General features: G+C 47.2%; 1 protein-coding gene and 1 long non-coding RNA gene across 20 annotated transcripts in view; one reads left to right on the top strand and one right to left on the bottom strand.

Annotated features, from left to right (window-relative positions):
- The window catches only part of Trerf1 (transcriptional regulating factor 1), a 203,651-nt gene that overhangs the window by 52,785 nt on the left and 129,027 nt on the right, over positions 1 to 21,839 (bottom strand). For 17 of the 18 annotated variants that reach the window (XM_047558824.1, XM_047558829.1, XM_047558825.1 and 14 more), the window contains one exon: positions 17,466 to 17,577. The gene's annotated coding sequence lies outside the window, so the exon portion shown is untranslated. Of the gene's footprint in view, positions 1 to 505; positions 750 to 17,465; positions 17,578 to 21,839 lie in introns of those variants that run through there. The other variant, XM_047558832.1, reaches the window with a different exon arrangement.
- Positions 1,840 to 9,736, top strand: LOC124988971 (uncharacterized). Of its 2 annotated transcripts, none has more exons than XR_007109527.1 (4): positions 1,840 to 1,893; positions 8,498 to 8,578; positions 9,226 to 9,325; positions 9,606 to 9,736. It is a non-coding gene; the product is annotated as an uncharacterized LOC124988971 (long non-coding RNA). The 2 variants fall into 2 exon arrangements; XR_007109526.1 differs by lacking the exon at positions 1,840 to 1,893 and adding an exon at positions 4,142 to 4,265.

The raw sequence follows: 21,839 nt of genomic DNA, 5'->3' as shown, positions 1-21,839 counted from the left end.
GTGGGGGAGACACCCGAACAACTAACCCACATGTGAGTCCCCAAGACGTCTGAATGTGGGCCACTTCACAGCCACGCTTCTCCTAAGGAGGAGCTGCTAGAAGAATCTCAGAATCCATCAGCAACCACGCCGAAGACCTACTCTGTGCCAGGTGAGATGAGCAGGTCGGTACCCTTGGCCTCCTGAGGCCTGCGGTTGAATGGACTGGGACCTCATGGATGGCAGAGCAGCATCAGTGCCCTGCCCTTTATATTCTTTCCCACAAACTCATACCAAAGTCTTTCTGCGCCAGAGGCTCCGCTATGAAAGGTTAAAAACCTGCCACCTTGGGCTGGGGTTGTGGCTCTGTGGTAGAGCGCTTGCCTAGCATGTGTGAGGCACTGGACTCAAGCCTCAGCACCACCTAAAAATAAACAAATGAAACAAAGGTACCATGTCCATCTACAACTAAAAAATAAAAAAAAAAAAAAATAAAAAAAAAACCAAAAAACAAAAACTCAAATACCTGCCCTTTCTGTCTCTGAGCTTGCAGTCTGCAGAAGGGGATGCTTCCAGAAGACCCCAGGGAATTTCACAAGGAGAAGGCAGAGAAGGACAACGGGTGACCCTTAGTCTTGCAGGATGGTAGCCACAGAAGAGGGCTCAGGCCTCTCTGGAGGGTGAGATCACTTCAACCAGGGCCCAGGAGGTACAGGGAGCAGGCCCTTGCAGCTGGGACTTGAGGGAGGGTCTCCGCAGGAAAGAAGGGTCTGTGTGCAGGACCCCAGGAAGGATCTTCTACTCCCACCTCTGAGCACTTGGGGCCAGGATCTTCTGAATCAACACTGGCACAACTGCCAAAAACAAAAAAAGTTTCCTCATCCCCAAAGCTGTCCTGGGCAGGACAGAGCAGGGCAGGGCAGGGCAGGGCACATGGGAGGAGATTTCCTTCAGGCTGTTCCACCAAAGCCCCAGGGAGTGTAGGGGATTAAGATGGTGGAGAAAGGGTGCTGGCAGGGAGAGCTGCCTCCCTTAGCCCCACCTGCAGCCTCAGAGTGAATTATTAATCTAAGAGAATACAAGACAAGCACCCAAGGGCTCCATTCCTATTACTCAAGCCCCACACCCAGCATCCTGGGAGCCAAGCCTCCCAGAGGTGGCCAGCACAGACTGTTTCCTCAGCAGGGGACAGTAGAGGGGTGTGGCTGGCACCTTTGCTCCATCCCAGCCACTCACCAGGAAAAGCACCAGTCACACAAACTCTCCAAGGCCCAGGATGCCAGCTAGGTTGCTGGGGTTAGGGTCTCAGTTCCCAAAAAGACTGTGACACTGTCATGTGGTCTTCAAAGACATTAGACTGTATATTTAAAAAAAAAAAAAAAAAAAAGCCTTGGTCACTCAGAGTCCCAGAGAAGGGTTGGGGGTCTTGGGGGAGCCACTCCCCGTCTTTCTGGAGAACAGCTCACAGCTCACAGGTAACAGCCAGCGGAGCTCCTGTGAGGATGGTAACTGCATTAGTGTTCTGGTGTCTGGGGTGTTTGCTGGGCTGCCCTGCCAGCTTTTAGACAGGAAGCCCCTTGCAGAAGGCGCAGGATACCCCAGCCTATGACGTCAGTGCCCCACTTGGGCATTCTGTAAACAGTGGCAGTGACACAGAACCACATCCTGGGCAATGCCACAGCCCCCAGCCTCTTCGCTTGTGAGATAAGGGGACTAAGACAAGCCATGGTTGCGGCCCCTTTTGGCTCAGAGTTCTAAGGTTTTCTGGGGAATTCTGGGAGTTAGCAAACAAACAAGAGGGACCTCTGGCATCTGGGCTGGAGGCCTTCCCAGCGGCACTTCCTGACTCGCTCCCTGCTCCAGGCCCCGTGGATCCAGCTCTGGCCTCCTCCTAGAGGCCCTGGTGGGGCCCTGGTGAGCATCGCTCCTGCACCCGCTTCCCCGCAGGCAGAAGTCTGCAGACTGAGGCTGGTCTTGCTCACTTCTGGCTCAACCTGCATCTCCTGCCTGACCGTGTCATTTCTTAGCAGGCACAATGAGGCTCAATGAGGCCAGGCAGAGGCCCCATGCTGGCAGCCAGAGATTTTGACCCAGGGTCCAGGAGGAGCTTTGCCTTGGTGGCACCTTGTGCAAGCTCTCAGGACTCCTACGGAGCTGCTGAGGGAAGGGAGAGAGCAGGGTGTGGAGAGACACAGGGGGAGGATGTCCCAGGAGGGACAAGCCACGGGGGCTGCTGAGGACAGTGGGTCAGGAGGACCTTGTTCCAAATCACAGCATGCCAAGATTCAGGAAAACCACTTGTTGTCATTTACGAATGCTTCTAAGAATTCAGGGCTAGGGACTGACGTTGGAAGGGAGACTTCCCTCCTTCCGCCTCACCTGAGGTTCCCACAGCCAGGAGTTCTGTGTCTGGGATGGTGGGAGGGATCACAGAGTTTGACAACCAGGCAGGAAGAGTCTCAGGGGTTTAGACAGTGTCCTGTCCTTTCTGGGTCTGCGGCCTCCTCTGGGTATCCTTCACACCTTCCTGGGAAGCCCCGAACCTGTCTGGACTTACTCAAGACAGACGTCCTGTTGGTCACTGGCCCCATTATCTCACGATCCCAACACAACTTCCCTTTGCTGCTACAAGACCAGAGGGCTGAAGTGATGAACCTTCCAGAGGCCCCTGTAGCTGAACCGAGAACAGAGAGAAGAGGCAGCATGGGGACAGCGGGGAGAGCTGAGGCCCAGCCCTCCCGAGGCCTGCACAGGCCCAGGCACGCCTTCTGGCTTGGAAACATGACTCCAGCAGCCTCGGTCAGTCATGTTCTAATTTTCAGCCAATACTAGATTAAAGATCCATAGGAGCAGAAATGTGTCAGAATACTTCTGCTTTTAAACCTCTTCCTCCTTCTCCCTGGTGCTCCCGCCAGTGTCCAACCCAAAGTCAATTCACTGAACCTTTATGGAACACAGCAACCAGGTTTGTCCAACAAAACCCCGTGGGCAGGCTGAAGATCAGGAGGCGAAGGCGACCCAGGGTGAAGTCCAGGAGACTGCACAAGGGCACCCTGGCACTGCCAGGCATCCTCCAGGGCTGTGAGGAGGCTGATCCTGGAGGGCTGGGCTGCAGAGGGAGAGACACCATGGTGTGTCCATAAGCTGGACCAAGATGCCCAGCAAGAACCCGCTAACGTGCACTGGGCATGAACCCCAAGCCAGGCATGGCATCGGGGCCCGCACAAGCCCCACCCGTAACCCCATGAGGTGGTAAGTACACCTGTCACCTTTCCCTATCCCGTCACCCTCCCAGTGACACCCCGAGATATACATACTAATGTGTATCTGAGAATTTCTTCAGGATCTACATTCTGGAGTGGAACACGATGTGATGGCATCTGTATTTTTTCTGAGACAGAGTCTTGTTGTATTGCCCAGACTGGTCTTGAACTCCTGGACACAAGCAATCCTCTGGCCTCAGCTTACTGAGAAGCTGGAACTACAGGCACTGCCTGCCACCTTCCCTCACTAGTGTGATGGCTTTTGAGGTGTTAATCTGGCTAGGTTGACCTACCACCCTCAGGAGTTCCCTTCTAGAAAGTTGGTTAAAGCAGAAACTCCTAACAAACAATACAGGCAAATGACCTAAAGACAAGTGTATTCATTGCAGTACTGTTTGGACAGGCAAAGACTGAAAACAACTCAAACGCCCATCAATACAGAATGAATTAGAGGGAATTATGGCAGAACCAAGATGGAGTACTATATGGCTGTTAGTACAGGGAACAGGGAACTCTATGGAGTGATATAGAAAGCTCTCCTGAAGTTAAAAAGCAAAATGCGGAACAATGTGTCTAATATGCTATATTTTGTGTAAAATGGTTAAAGTAGAACATATTAAAAATAGAACATAACATAGAAACAATTAATGAATACTGAACTATTGCTCCTAGAAGAAAGATAGGGTTAGGTTCCTGTAAGCCTCTGGTCACATTTTCATTGATGGATCACTACATAACCTTGTTTTATGTGTGTTTCTGTTTAAAGGCGTCCTATTTCATATACATTGTTGGTTCATTAACACTGAGCTTGCAGCCAACAGTACTATAATTCATGCCTGGACAGGGCTTATCTCATATGCACATTTTCTGTCAGGCGATCACAGCCTTCTTGTGCTTGGAGCAGTAGACAACCCCTTACTCTCTACGTGGGGCCATGTGAAACAGTGGAATCAACAAGCACAAAAACGTGAAACCGTGGCATTTCAGAGCCTGCGAGAAGCACACTTGGGTCCAGCACTTGAGGTGCGTGCGATAAGAAAGCAGAGTGGCATTGTCCAGCCTAAACTGGGACCACGGCTGGGTAACTCAGAACATTCACTGCAAAGGACTAGGAAAGAGCCATGAGTACTGGTTTTTGTGTTACAGACAGGTTTTACAGAGTAGGAAAAATAGCAAGATGGAATCCACGAAAAAGGAAGATCAACAGCATCTTCACGGTTGCTGGTGTGTGTGTGAAGGAAATCTAGAAGGAACCAAGAAACTAGTAACAGTGGTCTGTATGATGGTGGCCAAAACTGGCTTGACTAGGAAGGAGCAGGAAAGAGATTTTTTTTTTTTTTGTATCGCTTTTTATGTTTTTCTAACTTTTTGAACCATATGAATATACTACTTCTTCAGAAAATAAACAAAATTAATAAAATAGTGAAAAAATCTGGCATGCACATTAAAAGCATGTAAAGCACATGTAAAGCAGCACTTCCATGCTTTACAAATTTAACTTAAAACACAAATAATTTATGAAACTTTTGAGGTGGGGCCCAGGCCTTTCTTTACTCACAGATTTTGCTGAATAGAGTTCTGCATCTGTACTTAAGCATCAACCACCCAGGATATATAATCTACCATTTTTCAGCTTGATTTCTTTAAAAAGGAGTCAGAGGTTGAGGACACTAGTGTGAAGAACTGTGTGGCAGAATCCTCTGACATGCTTACAGTTCTCTCCCTAACACCAGTCTTGAATAGTTGTCTTGCTCACACCTAATGTGACAACAATTCTCTCTTGTTTTATTTAATTATTTTTTTGAGTGGGGGGGCTACTGCAAATTGAACCCAGGGTTGCTTAATCACTGAGCCTTTTTTATATTTTATTTAGAGACAGGGTCTCGCTAAGTTGCTTAGGGGCTAAGTTGTTGAGGCTGCCTTTGAACTTGTGATCCTCCTACCTCAGCCTCCTGAGTTGCTGGGATTACAGGCAAGCGCCACTGCGCCCAGCTAGTGATTCTCTTTGGTGGCTTGCTTTTAATAACTTCTTTCTAAACATTCAGCAGTAAAATCTAAGTTGTCCGATGCTCATTCCCAGTTGAATAAGGTTGAACCAGGTGACATTTACTTTCATAGAAACAGCATTTCTCTCTTTTTTTGCATTCATAGGTCATCAGTTTATATCACATTTAATTAATTTACATCATAATAATAACAAGTACACTGGCATAAGTAGGTTTGGGGACCAACACAGTCAGTGCTCATCCAGCATCTGCAGAGCAGGTGCTGTGGGGGATGGGTGCTCTATTTGTGGGGGACTAGAGAGCTGTGGAAAGGTGGGTTGCTGCTCAGATACGGAGAGGTTGATGAAAGGTAGCTTCACCTGTGTCCATGTGTCCTGCCAACGTAACATGCTACAATGCTAGATGTCACTGAACTGCACATCCTGGCCCTGTTCATGCAAGCCGAATGCCAGGGATGTGTCTCCAGGTCAGGTGCAGGCTCCTTGGGGGCAGCTGGGGTCCTGTGGTGCTCAGGGCAGAGCTGGGTGGCCCTTGGCAAACATTTTCTGAAATGAATAGATCTCTTTCTGCAAAGACTTTTAAAGTGGGATTTCTGACAAGGCTGACATTTAGTCTTTGCATTTTAGGAAAAGGCAGGTCAGTAAGATCTCCCTTAGGAATCTGGGATATCAATGCCCCCAGCTGCTCCTGATGGAGATGAATCAGCCCACCATTCATGGAAGATGCAGAACACTCTGCTCACAAAAGGGGTAAAAGGTCAAAGTGACCTGAAACCAAAAGGCCAATGTCTCAGCAGATAACCCCAATTGCTGCTTCACAGGGACAGTGGGGGCTGACAGGCCTTGACCCTTTCCTGTACCCCAAGTGTTCACCCCTCTATTCTTACTCAAACGCTCTTCTCTTCACCCATCTGCAATGACCCTTTTCCCAGGAGCCTGCGTCAGACACTGGGCCCCACAAGCCCACCCCCACTCAGTTCCTGCCAATGTCCCCTCTGCCATTTCCCAGGCCATCTTCTCTCATTTCCTGGGCTCAGGGGTTCTCACCTCATCTGTGACACAGCTGGCCTTACCTCCTCCAGCTTCATGCCCTCTAGTTCACATTCTATCCAGCGGTCCTGCCCACACCACCATCTGCTGAAAACCTCCAGGCCTCCCTCTGCCAACAGGCCAGTGTTCAAACAGCCAGCACAGGAGGCTCCTTATCATTTGGCTTCATCTGTCTCCCCAATAATTTTCCCTTCCCATCCCCCAGAGACATACTGAGCACCTGCCCTATGGAGCTAAAATCACATTTCCAGAATGCTGGTCCCTCTGTCTGTGATCTCTTTCTGTCATCCTCTACCTTCTCAGTCTACAGGTCTGATTGTGGCTTTTGATTTCTCGAGTGTCCACTATGCACCAAGCACAGTGGATATGGGGAAGACAGGGAGTCAGCTTTGGCGGAGCCTGAAGCCCGGGGTGGGTATCTCACTTGTGGGCTAGTGCAATTTTAGAATGTGCTAGTGGCTATAATAAAGGGTCATGTTCCCAGAAAAAAGGTCAGGGAAGGATTCTCTCAGGAAATCACTGGGATGCTTGATCAAAAGATGAGAAAGACAGACACAGGGGAAGCAGGGTGTGGAAAAGTATATTCCAAGTAGAGTAAAGGACAATGTGGGCCAAGCCCTGCGGAAGGCGGGCACGTGGTAGGAACAGAAAGAAGGCCAGAGTGGCTGGACTGGGGGAACGAAGAACACAGTGGGAAACTGGGAAGGCAGGTGCCAGACCACTGAAGGTGTTTGAAGGTAAGGAGCCTTATCTTTATCCTAAGAGCCCTGGGAGCCACTAAGTACCTTGGATTGGAGTCTGTGAACAAGCCTGGGTGATTGATTAGATTTCTATTTGCAAAGCTCACTCTTCTTACTGTCTAGTCCAAAGCTCAGCAACATTTTTTTTTTTTTTGGAAAGGGCCAGATAGTATATGTTGCAGGCTTTGAACTTAAGAGGTGAAATAGAGGCTCTTACATAAATACTTACATAATAAGAGAAAAAATAAATTTCTACAAATTCTTGGAGGAACCTCAAAATGTAGTAATAATAGTCAAGTATTTTTTTTGTAATACAGATTTACTAATGGGAAATCAGAATTTTGGGGGGAAGGATTACCGGTCCAAGTGTTTCCCCATCATCAAACGCTCATCTGTGAAAATAGTTTATACCTCTTGGGTTATGCAAAATCAGGTAGTAGCTGGATTTGGCCAGGGACTGTAGGTTGTCATCCCTGGGTGCAGAAATTATGTGGAATTAGGCCAGTGAGTGAAGGAAGGGAGACTTGGTTTTGCTATGGTTTCACCAGGGAGCTCAGATGAGGGAGATGATGGAGGGATATTCTGCAGGGAGCCTGGTGGGACTTGCTGATGGGGTAGGGTGCAGAGGTGACATCCAGGTGTCAGGTTCGCCTGGAGGAAGAGTGAAGCACTGGGAACACTTGGTCTCACTGGAGACCTACAACAGGGGCTGTCCTGAGGCTGCTACACAGAGGGTGCCAAGGTCCAGAAAGGTCTGCAAGGCCCCTGACAACAGGTGATAAAAGAAGGCGGGAAAAATGCCCGATTCAGCAGAATGGGTTGGCACATCGATGTACCACCTAGCACATCCTTCCCAAGTGTTTTGTCTGCCTTGCCCTTCAGACTGGCATCTCATCTAAGGACTGCCTCGTTCGACTCTGTTTTTAGGGGTTGGCATTATACCTGTACACATGGGGTGCTAAACTCACATGGAAGAAGGGAGGGACAGGGGATGGGGAGAGCTTTTGCTTCCACAGTCAACAGCAGATCACTTCAATTCTCAATGAAGCCAGCTTCCCACTCCCGCTCTGAGGGGTCGACCCTCTTCCATAGCTCATCTTCCACAAGAACCGCCTCTGATAAGGGTCAATGAACCCTTCCCCAATCACCCTAAATCATCCAAGTAGGTGTGTGCGCACACATGCACACACACACACATCCTCCCTGTCAACCCTGGGAGGAGGATTTGTGGTGATGGTGTATTGACAACACACCCATCAACTGTCAGTTCAACATGTCAAAATATTATGTTTCATCACCCAGAACATCATTTTTATTTTTAATTAAAAAAAGTTAAGTGGCAATCCCACTCATAGGGAAGGGGATGGAGAAAAAAGCCACAAGTTAAAGAAAAATAATTTTTCTTTTTCTTTGCTTTCTTGCTTTCTTGCTTTCTTTTTTTTTTTTTTTTTTTTGGACAGAAAAGTAAAAAGCTCAGGAATCTGCCCTGTTAACAGCCCCGGGAGGTGAAGCCCAGTGCTCAGATGCAGAGATGCACAGAGGTCAGTTCTGGGGACCACAGGGTTTGCTTGACAGTGGAGCTCAGGGAAGACCAGTCTCCCTAGGTCTTAGTCACAAATCCTCTGACCCCAGGAGGCAACACAGAGGCATTTGTGAGAAGTGTGCATGCCCATGTGGCTAACAGAAACATTCTAGAAAGCACAGTACAGAACACATGGACACATACTATTTTACAACAAACTTGCAAGGTCAGAAGTGTTTTCTCTGTTTCAGAGATGAGGAAATTAACACTTGAGGGATGACCTTTGTATGGTCACACCATTGGTGACAAAGGGCTAGGACCCTGGTTGAAGGATGTTGAAGGATGAGGCTTCCTCTGATATTCTGCAGCTTCCCTTAATTGCTTGCTGTGGTTCTGGTTAGTACGAGGCTACTTCCCCCTTGCTGGATCCTTCCAGCTTTTATCTTTGACTTCTGAAGGGCCAACAAGAGCTGGTCTATACCACAGTACAGACATGCCCCAGGAATGTAGCTACCAGCTCCTAGTAACCTTCAACACTCCAGTATTTAGGCATTTAGACGAGAACTTGAAGTGGGAAGTAGGAAAATAATGCACCCCCTCCAAAAAAAAAATTCTAGGCTTAAGGGGCCAAACTCCAGTTATATGGATATTTTTTTACTCATCCAGAACATTCTGAGGAGAAATCAATGGCTCACATGGCAAGCCTCAAGAGCACTGCTTCTGGAGCTAGAAGCCAGGGTTCAAATCCCAATCTTACACCAGAAAGGTGAGTAACCCCGGCAGAACCATCCCACCTTGGTTGTGACATCTGTAAAAGAGGACTATCAATACCTACTGTTCCTGATTCTTATGAAGATTAAACAAGAGAAGGTATGAGACACCAATGGCACCCAGGGGGGAGGTACAGTCATGCAGCCTGGGTGGGGTTTTGGTTGTTTGGTTTTAATGTGAGTATAGTTAAGATCAAGCCCAATGGCTCAGTTGTGATGGCTTTGGTTTATTTGTTTCCTGGGTAACCTTCCCCCTCTCTCTGTTTCAATTAGCAGAATGGTGCTGGGGCAGAAAACACCAGAAGTGGACATAGGAAGAAAGAGAGAAACTCGGGAGCCTGAGGTGCTCTGGTACAGGGATCAATGACCTGGCTTAGCCCAGCACCATCTGGAAGGACCAGTGCATTAGGGTACTTTTATTTTGATCCAGAATAAAGATTCAGAGACATGATGGAAAGGCTCAATTACATTCACTAAACAGAGCAGTAACCAGAAGAAAGCATGTGTCCATGTGACTTGCTCATTTTTGCAAGAAGCTCCCTGGGGCCTATGGGTCTACATGGGTCAGTGCAATTCAGGGGGGACACGAGAGCGAATCCGAGTGTGGCCACAGGTCAGGCTGAGTTCTCCAACTTGTAGCTACTGGTAATGAGGTGGTGCTCTGCTCTCTAGGGTGCAGCTGTCAAGCAGCTCACATCCCCAGGAGAGGAAAAGAGAAGTCATTTAGTGGCTATTAAAAGCATAACAATACCCGTGGTTATCATTAATGAAAATTAAAGTCCTTTGAGCCTGAGTTTTGACATCTTTAAAACTAAGGAGTCACTCTGGAGTCATGGAAGACCCTCCATGATACCAGAGAAGGTAATATTCTACCTGCGTCCTATTTCAAGAGCCCCAGCTTTCAGATGCCAGGAAACTGGCAACACAGTCACCATTTCCTGAGGATTGGTTGTAAATGTCCTCCAATGACAGGCTCTTTGAGGACCTTGGAATACACAGTCTGGCAGGGCCGTCCCAGGGAGGCAGGACTGAAGTGGCCTCAGTGGCCCATGAGTACACCTGATCTGACGGGCAAATGGGGCCTTCCCCTAGAGCTCTCGCCAGCCTCCCAGACGTTAGAAAAGAAAATATGAGGCCAGCCCTATCCTGACCAGTTGGGGGGTATCCTCAAATCTATTATTTCCATATGAGTGGTTCCAGCAGGAAGCTGCTTGTGCATTTCAGGCTGAGCTATGGGAGCCCCAGGGAGGAAGAGATCTGAGGTTGCATGTGCTGACAGAAGCCAACCCAGGGAGATGAGAACTGAGGGCCCCTACCAGGTCTCAGGCCCAAGGGCCTCTAAGGGCCACAAACCATTGCTTCTAGGATGAATCCCAAGCCTTCACATGCATGAGTGAGTGCTTTCTAAGAACACAGACAAGAAGGTATTCTGGAGATGCAAAGACACAAACTCTTATTTGTTCCCATTTCACTGATAAAAATGTCCCAGCTTTCTTTCCATAGCACTCATGTGGCCCCTCTTCCTCCTCCACTCTCGGGCTTCTGGAACCAAACCAAATCTCCCCCTCTCCTCTTGATTACATGCTCACAGATTATCTCCCTGTCACAGGAAATTTAAACATTCTCAGACAAGTTCTTTTAAGCCCACTTCCCCTGTCCTCCTCCCCACCCCCCACCCAGTTGCTGTGTATTCAGGAAATGCAAACCCCATAGAAAGATAACCCGGACCAAACAGAAAAGGGGACCAACTCTGTGACCTTCTTGGGCAAATGACTTCCCCTCCCTGTACCCTGGACTCCACTTCTGCAGAATAAGGAGGTAAAGGGACCCAGTGAGCTCTAATGTCCCCCAGCCTCTGACCAGCTAAGGCTCAGTGGGATGAGCCTCCCCACAGCCTATCTCAGGACACCCAACAATCCTGAGCACACCATGATACTGAGACAGTAGCACTTCCCACCACAGATATCTTAGTGATCCCTCAAGATCCAGTCTATGGGGGAAAGATGCTGGGAGTCAGGACCTCTGGACTTCAGTCTGTTCCCATCTTTTTGGAAGAGGGAAGGAGAGAGTGGGGGAGGGTACAGAGCAGACTTAGGCTCTAGCTATAATGCTGCAATTAAAAATATAGAATAATGCATGTGACCAGTATAAAAAAGGATTAAAATATTATTAGAAGGGAGACTGCACATCACTGAAAAGGATTGATGGTCAATCTCCAAAGCAGCACTAAATGACTCAGTTTAGAATATATTTCCAACAGCTTTGATGCGACTCTGAAAGCACAGGAGCTCTGTCACAGGCCCAGGGTACCTGCTGTCACAATAACTCCAGCACCCCCAACTCCTCAGAAAGCCCAGATGTGATATGTCCTAATTCCCTGATTCTAGATATGCTTTCGACATCTGCCTGTAAGGCAACCCCTTACTGCACCGTCAGCCACGAGAACGTGCCCGGGGGAGTCACCCAATGAGGAATATTTAACCTACCAGTTAAGCTCCCCGTGGGCAAGGCCAGTTGGATGTTGTAAGCAATCAATCCTGGCTCACAGCTCTGAGTAACTAGAATGAAGGAGGGGCAGGAAGCATGAATCATCGAGAGAGAGGCTGTTAATAGAGTCTGAGGTTTACTGGTGGGGTTGGGCATTTAACCCCAAGCAGACAGGCCTGGCCACTTGGTCTGATGGGGAATATCAAGACATCATCTTGGAACCGGGGAAAGCTAGAAGCCCCTTCTTGACTCAAACCACCTCCACTGGACTCAGGCTCCCTAGCAACCTTTGCCCTTCTAAACTTATCTAAGCCACACTTGAAGAAAGAAGACAAGTGGTTGGCTCCAAATAATTTTTGGCACTCACAGATTGAACTTTCAGGGGAAGGTGCCAATCCCTGTTTTACAAAGATGTGTTGGTGGCCCTGATGCACTGAAGCCTTAGATAGAAGCCCTACACACAAATCCATTCAAGAGCAGTGTGTCTTTCAGCCAGGAGCCTGGTGACACAAATATTAACTGCAGGACTTCTAGAGCTTTCCTTATGCTATGGGAAATGGTTCTTTAAGGAAGGCAGTGAAGGTCATCTGAGGGGCTGGAAGCACCTTGCTGGGTCTCACTGCCTTATGAGAACACCCATCTCTAAATCTCTGCAATACCCAGGATGCACGAGGCCCCTGCTCCAGTCACCTCCCCCTGGCTGCCCCTTGGAGCCAGGAAAATTCTTCCTCCAGCTCCTCCAGAAAGCCTTCCTGACCACACAATGTACAGCTTCCCCTCCTTGGAAATCCACTCTGAATGCCTGACAGTCTTATGAAGATGTTTTATCATTTATGTCCTTTTTGGTTATGAAGTTTGTTTTATTAATAGACTAATTTTTAAAGGACTTACAGGTTCATAGCTACTTTACACATTTTTAATACTATTTGCCCACAGTACAGAACCAAGAGTCACTATGAATAGAAGGTGCTGAGATAAGAGTTGTTGCCTGATAGATATCAAATCAGGAAGTGATTTGATACAAATCTGGGAGTAATATAAAGCCACTTACTAGAAGGTGAAGTAAAAAGTCTCATGTCAACTATAAGAATGGAGATAAATGAGCTGGGTGTGGTGAAGCACACTTGTAATCCCAGAAACGCAGGAGGCTGAGGCAGGAGAATCCCAAGTTCAAGGCCAGCCTCAGCAATTTAGCTAAATACTCAGCAACTTAGTGAGATCGTCTCAAAATAAAAAATAAAAAAAGATCGAGGATGTAGTTCAGTGGTAAAATGCCCCTGGGTTCAATCCCAGGACCAAATAAATAAATAAATTAAATTAAATAAGAAAGAAAGAAAGAAAGAAAGAAAGAAAGAAAGAAAGAAAGAAAGAAAGAAAGAAAGAAAGAAAGAAGGAAGAATGAAAGTAAATGGATGTTGAAGATCTTCTCTCCCCACCCTGTCACTGCTGTACCCTGACCTGGGGGCTTCACAAGGGAAACCTTAACAGTGAGTGGCATCTCCTGGCTCCAGACTCATCATAGTCCTACTGGACTATGGGGGTCTCAGTCTCATCTCCAGAACCTATGATTTAGATCCTCTGCAAATAGTGGCCAGACCTATGTTCTCTCTTCCCTCAGGTTATTTCATTTTATTTATTTATATTTAAATTTTTTTTTTTAGTTGTAAATGGACACAATGCCTTGATTTAATTTATTTATTATCTTTATGTGGTGCTGAGAATCGAACGCAGTGCCTCATATGTGCCAGGTAAGTGCCCTACCACTGAGCCACAACCCCAGCCCTTTTGTTTGTTTTTGAGGCAGGTCTTGCTCTGTGTTCAGGCTGACCAAAAACTCCTGGACTCAAGTGATCCTCCTGCATCAGCCTCCTGAGTAGCTGGGACTACCCATCTGTACTGCCGTACCTGCCTCTTCAGTTCAAGGAATATAACAGCGCAGCTGGGAGCCCCACATGTGCCCCTGATGCCCGTCTCCATTTACATCCATTTTGTAATCCAGCTCTATCCACGTAGAAGCGTCACTGAACAAGAGTCCTGGCTTTGGAGCTCTCTGTTCTCAGTCCTAGTAATGTGACCACAGAGTGCTTCCAATGATGTCCAAGCGCCTGTTACAACCATCTCATTTAGTTCTTTTATAACTCCATCCACTGCCTGCAGGTGACAGATGGAGAAACTGAAGCTGGGAGAGGTGAAGCTAGCAAGTGCTGGAGCTGGGGTCAATCTCAGCAATTTCTCCATGTCCCCCAAAGTCCAAATGCCCAACTAGAGGGCTTGGTAGGCTTCCCACCCATGAAAGGCACACCAGTGGGCAACAGAAAAACCAAAGGCAGAAAGGACAGGGTGGGGCAGGGATGAGGCACAGGAAAGGAGAGAAAGTGGGAGGAGGGGAGAACAGTCAGGGGAGGAGGTGAGGTCTGGAGGAAAAGGACTGGGACCTTGCTCCGGTTCCAGGAGCCCTTCATGAGTCGAACGCAGCAGAAAAGTTGCTGGTTATGCTGGAGAAAAAAACCACAAAATATGCAGAAGCCATTTCCTCTCTCAAGGAAGATAAACAATACACTCATAAACAAATTTTACAAAGCTGTGCAGCTATTTAATGCATCCTAGCAGAAACTCATATTCTCTGCAAGCATAAAGCTGATCCCCCTGCAAATGGTCGACAGCTACCTGAGGGAGGTTCAGAGAGGTGGGACGACAGGGAAACGCTCCTTCCCAGCTCTTCACCTGCTAGGCCTGTGGCTGTGCCCGTGGCACCCTCTCTGAGCTTTGGTTTACTCTTCTGTGTGAACCAACTGGGCCATGGTGGACAAGAAATAAGATAAACTTTCTGGCAATATGGTGGATGACTCCATTTTCTTAATTGAAACAACCAATGCATCAGCTAAAAAACTAAATATAAGGTTGTATGCACACATGGACAGTTAGTATAAATGAAAAGATTCTTCAAAGGCAACACCCAAACAAACAAACAAAAACCCCAGTCACAATAAAAGCAGGACACCTGGGAGGCAAGCTAGCACCAAAGCAGGCCTTTACCCAGAAGACTTTCAGCTCTGAGGATTTCTGTTGAATCCCGAAGATTCTAAGTTTCCCAATGATAGCTGCACAGGCTTCAAAGCCTAGGAAGACCCATACAGCTGAGATTCCAAATGGCTCCATTCTCAATGAGAAAAAAATCCACAGCACAGAGACAACAGCAAGGAAAATAATCTCCCGAAAATTTGTAACCATAAACTGGACTTCACACAGCTTTGCAGGGTCTGAATTATGTTACTTGTGTGGCCAGAGAATCCTGAAGCAGATAATTAATTCAAAGCAATTTTTGGTTGGTTACCCTCCTCCCCCTGACAGTCAGCAGAGCAGTACTTAAAGTACATCTTCTCTAGAAAAACCAACTTCAAATCACACCTCAAATAGTTCCCAAAGATTTAAGATCCAAGAAGAATGAGCAGTGACCAGAAACAAGAAATGGGGCTGGGGTTGTGGCTCAGTGGTGGAGCCGCTTGCCTAGCATGTGCGAGGCACTGGGTTCGAGCCTCAGCACCACATATAAATAAATGAATAAAATAAAGATCTATCAACATCTTTTAAAAAAAGAAAAAGAAAATGCGAACCCAGCCAGCAGAAACAACAGGCTGCAGAAGCAGACCTCAAACCCTGGAACCACCATAAGATCATGAAATTTCCAAGTGGCTAATTCAGTCTTTTGAAGAAATAAAAGTCTCCAAATACATGCAAGTAATGAAAGACCAAGAAAATCACTAAGCTGATTTGAAAATAAAATCAGAACTTCTAGAAATGACAAATAAAGGAAGAGAAAGAAAATAATTTGATGGATGGATTAAACAGCATTCGAGACCCAGAATAAATGAACTAACCAGAAGACAGATTTTAAGAAATTATTCAATTATTCAGAGCTTAGCACAGAGAGACAAAGAGATGAAAAGTATAATACAGAGGTTATAAGACATGGAGAACAGTAAAAGGGCCAATGTTAGTCTAACCAAGGTTCCAAAGGGAGACAAAGAGCAGGAAGAGGCAATACTCAGAGAAACGAAGGGTGAATTTTCCAGAACTGTTGAAAGACAGGGATCTTTAGCTCTAGGAATCCCTAGAAAACCAAAGCAGAATAAAGACAGATTTACATGCAAACACATTAGAACATGGCAAAACACCAAAGAAAGCAATATTCTTTAGTGTAGCCAAACAGAAGTATCAGACCCCAGGAACAGCATTTGGACTCATGGCCAACTTCTCAGCAGCAACACTCTATGCCAGAGGCTGTGGAACAAGAGTTTCAATGGTGTAGACAGATATACAGGAAAGCCACCACACAAAACCAAAAACAAAACAAAGACATTGCCCAACCCACAAAAAATAAAAACCAAAGCGAAAGATCCCGAGAGTTTGCCACCAATAGCCCCCCACCAAAGGATAACATGGAAAGGTTTATTTCAGACCAACGAAATGACTCTAGATTCATAAAAGAATGGTGAGATGGTGGCACATGTCTATAATCCCAGTGACTTGGGAGGCTGAGGCAGGAGAATTCCAAGTTCAAGGCCAGCCTCATCAGTTTAGCAAGGCTCTCAGGAACTTACTGAGACCCTTTCTCCAAATTAAAAAATAAAAAAGGACTGGGGCTATAGCTCAGTGGTAAAGCACCCCTGGGTTCAATCAGTACCACAAAGGGAAAAAAATGTTGGAAAGCTAAAGAAGGAATATACCAAAAGTAATTCAACTCATATTTCAAACTCTCTCCAATAATTCAATCTATTTTATTCTAGAAAAGAGAGAGAGCCTGTCTTTCTTGCTCACTGCTGTATCTTCAGAGTTCAGCACACTATTCGTTTCAAAGGAAGTTCTCCATAGTCCCTGGAGCGGGACAGTGAATGAATGACTCTCCACTGAGGACAGCACGGGTTGAGAGGGCAAGTACAAGGGCAGACCCTGGAGTCAAGGAAGCCCTTTCCAACGTGGAGAGGAGGAGAAGAAAAGGTAAATTCTGTGGGAAGAATTTATTTAAACAAACAAAAAACAAGCAGCAGAGACACGGGCATGACAGCCATCCCCAAATCCAAAGACAGAGGCATGTGGAAGAGTCTTTGGAAGGCCAGTCTTGTGGTTCCATCTGGCAAAGCAGAGACGAGCAGACAGAAGTTACAGAGAGGCACCATCTGTCCCCATGTTAGGAAGAATTTCCCAATAGGTAACTGTCCCACATTGGTTAGCAGTGGGCCTGGCTCATGGTCTAACGTCCCTTTGGTCTACGTGGCACAGGAGTCTGGCATGTACTAGGAGTCCCAGACTGCGGACTTTCTGTCCTATCTTACAGATTCTTTCATCCAAAATTCCCTAAAAGACCAGTCCAAGGTCCCAGACTCCAGAGGAGAAATAAGAAACAAGAGCACCACCCAGACGCTCCGAAGCCTTCCTGAGTTCCGCGCCCGCCCCCGGCCACGCCCCCAGCCCTCCCCGCCCCGCCCCTCTCCGCCCCGCCCCGGCCCGGCCACGCCCCCGGCTGCCACCCGCCCCCCCAACTAACTACCCTTGTCCTGGGACACCCCACCATGGCAAGGGATCACAAAAGCACAGTAGACTTTATTAAACTGAAACTCCCTCCACCTCCTGGGAGGAAGGCAAGCTCACCTTGACTTTGGAAGCAGAGGGCTGAGTTGGGGGCCTGGCTCTGGGGGCTTCTCCTGCGGCTGGCCAGTCATGCTGCTTTCATGCTGCTGGGCTGGGAAGAGGAGACCTGGGTCTGAGGAAAAGGAGAAGGAAAGATCATTTCCTCATGTTGGTTCTTAGCTTGCCTCCACTGTCCTGCAAAGGATACCACCCGGAAGCCCAGGGAGGTCCCGAGGCTGCCCTTACCCCTCAGACTGGAGTGCGCCGGACAAACCTGTCCCAAGACCTTCATGGCAGGGCACTGAGGAATAGGCCACCAAGATGAATTAGATGCAGTGCTTGCTCCCAAGAAACCAAAGGGTGGGGAAAGCGCACATTCCACTACTATGTGATTTGTTAACTGCTGTGATTTCTCAAAATTCACCCACCACCCTCTCTGTTCCGTAGGAGAGCTACAGCAGCTTACAAGCACCATGGCAAGGCGATTCTCAAACCATTCACCGTGAAGGTCTATTTTGTTTTAATTTCTAACCCCTCACAGCCAAATACGCTTCTGAAATATGATAAAAATGAACTGATAGAAAAATGAAAAGAGAGTCATACACAGTACTAGCCCACTTTTTTTCACTTGTTTGTTTTGGTGCTGGGGATTGAACCAGAGGTGTTACCAGTTTACTACAACCCCAGCTCTTTTGTTCTGTTTTCAGACCAAGCTGCTGAGGCTGGCCTCAAACTTGTAATCCTCCTATCTCAGTCTCCCAAGTCGCTGGGATTACAGGTGTACTCCACCACACCTGACTAGCCCATGCTTTAAATTATTATTATTTGATATAACAGACTATCGAGTCAAGTCAGAGTGAACGTTGCTAAGTGCCTGCTCTCTGTGTCTGTACTTCTTTGGTTGATCATGGCCTGGCCGGCAGCAGCCAGACCAGCACCATTACAAAGTCACAGCCAAGGAGGACTGCCATGGACACACTTGTGCCACATCGCCCACCTTTCCTCAGATGTCTGATTGGTATCTTGGTTCAGAGGGAACCAGAAATAAAAATGATTTCAAAGTCACTCTCTGGACTACAGGAAAATAGTCAGCGGGTATCTTTGTGGGAGGAGAACCTCACAGGGACTTTGAGGGAGTGGGGCTCAGGGTTGTCTGGAGATGGATCAGGGCATCGAGTCCCTGGGTTCAGCTAACAAAGCGTGAGGCTCTGTCCCTGCAGCCCTGTCTGCCCTGACCTTGGATTTCCCAACCCTAGGCTACCTCCCTGAATATGAGAACAAAGAGTCACCTATTAAAATGGACTCGGGACATTTGAGAAAAGAAATCATTTTCAAAATGTCAAGAGGGCTGCTGGTGTTCGTTCCTGCTAACGCTCTACAAATGATTTTTTTTTTTTAATTGAGAAATCCTTTGTCTGCGACAGCCAGCTCCAAGAAAAAAAGCCTTTATGTGCCCACTGCCTTACTGCTTGAGGGAGGTACTCCAAGTCATTGTCACCCATTTGGACATTCAAGAGAAAGTCCTCACTGCTCTAAACTCTCAGTCTTTAAGTAGTTCTTATCTTAAACTTGAGGAGAAGATAACTCTGCAGAAAAAAACTTCCCTCTTCAAAGGCTTGTTTTGTTTTTGTTTTTGTTTTTAATGCAAACACACATACACTCTCTCCCTGCTTCAAACACTAAATCATCTGCAATTTTGGAGTTTGTTACTCATGAAATTTTAGCGATAAGCACATCACAAACATTCCTATAGCAACAGAATGTTTTTGAAGCAGTGTCTGTAATGTTACAAAGATTGTATATCATTATCTCTGAATGTTGGCGGAAGAGAAGGTTATGGGGGGAAAACTGTTTATGTACAAATAAGTCAATACAGTAGCTGGCAACTGAGCCACAGACCTCACTGGGGAACCAAATCACGGCAGGAGTAGAAACAGGAATGGACTTAGTGTTTAGGAATAAATTCACCATCCTTACCCTCAACATATGAAAATAACTGGCTAGGCTCCTTGGAACTGCTGGTCTCATGGACAGGAGTTACTTTTATTGCTCATTCACCCAATGTCAGGCATGGGGCTTGACTCTAAGGTTTCTAAAGATGCTCCTGAGAGACACAGACACAGATCATTACCATTCCCCTTTCCTACAAGAAAAGATTATTGGCTGGAGTTAAGGGAAAGAAAATAAAACTAGCTCAATTCATCTGCTCAATGGTCCATTCATCTCTCTGAAGTCAACAGGGTACCTAATTTGTACTAGGCAAGCGCAAGGCACTAGGCATACAAGAGTCACGTGAGACCAATGTGTTCCTTGCCTTCGTGAGGCCTTAAGTCTAGTGGGGGAGGTCAACATTAAGAGATCAGAAATTTAAAATAACCCTAACATATAATGGAGACCGGCATGGAAGCGGGTCAGTGTGCTTTCCTGAGTTAGTTTTTATTTTAAGTCCTAAGACTCCATTAGTGAAGCAAAGAAGGGAGGGCAGGAGGGGAAGGATAGAGAGAAAGGGTGCTGTGGGCACCATGGACAGCCTGTGCAAAGGACCTGTGACAGGCAGGAGCATGACGGCTTTCCCATGAAGGAAGGCCCTTCATAAGATCACGCCGGTTCCTGATCTTACCTCATACTCCAATCACTGTGGTAGTCAAGACAGGCATTAATACATTTGTTTTCTGTTTGTTTTTTGTTGTTTTAAAGGTACCCAAGAAGTTACCTAGGGCGATAATTGTTAATTTTCTCCCTCTTCCATGTGCAGCCATGTGTCTCCTTCCATGTGAAAATCATCAGGAACCCAAAGGACGGCCCAGTCAGGGCGAGGGGCCACACATCACTGACCAGGGATCCTGATGACTCACCATTTCTTGGTCTCCACCCTCAAGCATCCTCAGTCACTGTACCGACAGATCCCAGAGCAATCCAGATACCACCTGGGGGATTCCAGAGTGCCCCACCCAGGAGCTCAGGGCTGGAACACTTGGGCTCCAGTTCTAGCTCCAGCTCCCTTACTCGTGACCAGGGTCTCCTGCACAAAGAGCCAAATCCCAAGCAGAGGAGGAGGTGGAACAGTTAACACATTCTGAAGGCGTAATTCAGGCCAGGCATGGCGCCGGGACTTCTCAGATAGGGCCTCAAACAGCTAAAACAATCTTGCAGAATCACCATGGGGATTACTGTTTTACAGGTGAGGAAACCGAGGCCCAGTGACTTGCCCAAGGCCACAAAACTAACTGACTTGAAGTCCAAAGTCCTTTCTCTCTACCCCACTGCCACACCTCATTAGGGGAGTCTTGCTCATCTTCCCACCACTGTGACCATGACCACTGAGGAAACTCCCTGGAAGGCTGTCTGACTCCAAGGGCCCACAGCCTGCAAGCCACCAGGCAAGGCCCAATCTTCCCCCCTCTACACTGCTGTCCGAGTCTCAGTTTCCCTTCTGCACAATGGCGGTGACAAAGACTCCCTCACATACTCCACTGCTGTTAGAGATAAGGAGAAAGGAAGGGTCTCAGGGAGGGAAAAAATCAACATACAGAAACAGGCAGAGCAGGGCCTGGCACGCGGGAGGCCCTGGGTTCCATCCCCAGCACTGCGAACAAATAAATAAAACAAATAAATTTAAAAGCCAGGTACACAGAAGCTCAAATCAAAGACGAAGGGTTCCCTTGAGCAGCAAGACTGCCGAAATGAAAAGAACAGCTCACTTCCCACCAGCCGGGGTGGGTGTCGGCCACAGGATACACACCATGGGCTTCTGAGAGGGGAAGCAGGACCAAATGAAGCGCGAAGAGTTCCCTCCACGCCACCCACCATAAATTAGAAACTGGCACAGATTTTAAAAAGGAAAAGGAGTCGTGGTGCGGGAGGTTAAAAACAACGAGGAGGAGAAAGAATTAAATGTGAAACAGGATCTACAGAGCATCTACGAAACAGTGCTGACAGTGATTGATGCAATGAGAAATCTCAGACTCCAGGCACGTGGGGACCAAGCCCTCTGTCAACTGAGTGCTCCTCTGTGGAGATGACGGAAGGATGGACATTGAATTTTTTTTTTTTCTGGTACCAGGGATTGAACCCAGGGTTGCTTAACCACTGAGCCACATCTCTAGCCCTTTTCATTTATTTTATTTTATTTATTTTTAAAAATAATTTATTTATTTTGATTCATTGTAAACAAATGGGGTCTTTTTATTTTTTGAGACAGGGTCTTGCTAAGTTGCCCAGAGCCTCCATAAGTAGCTGAAGCTGGCTCTAACTTGCGACCCTCCTGCCTCAGCTTCCCAAGCTGCTGGGATTACAGGTGTGCCTGGCATGGACATGTAAATGTTCAAGGGAGACCCAGAAACTTTTAAATGCGAAGGAAACTCAGCATCTCTCTTCTTTTGATGCTGTAGCCTA

Source organism: Sciurus carolinensis, chromosome 7 (genome assembly GCF_902686445.1).
Source record: "Sciurus carolinensis chromosome 7, mSciCar1.2, whole genome shotgun sequence".
Taxonomy (NCBI): domain Eukaryota; kingdom Metazoa; phylum Chordata; class Mammalia; order Rodentia; family Sciuridae; genus Sciurus; species Sciurus carolinensis.
The sequence above is the reverse complement of the archived record's forward strand: the minus strand, read 5'-3'. Positions and strand labels throughout refer to the sequence as shown.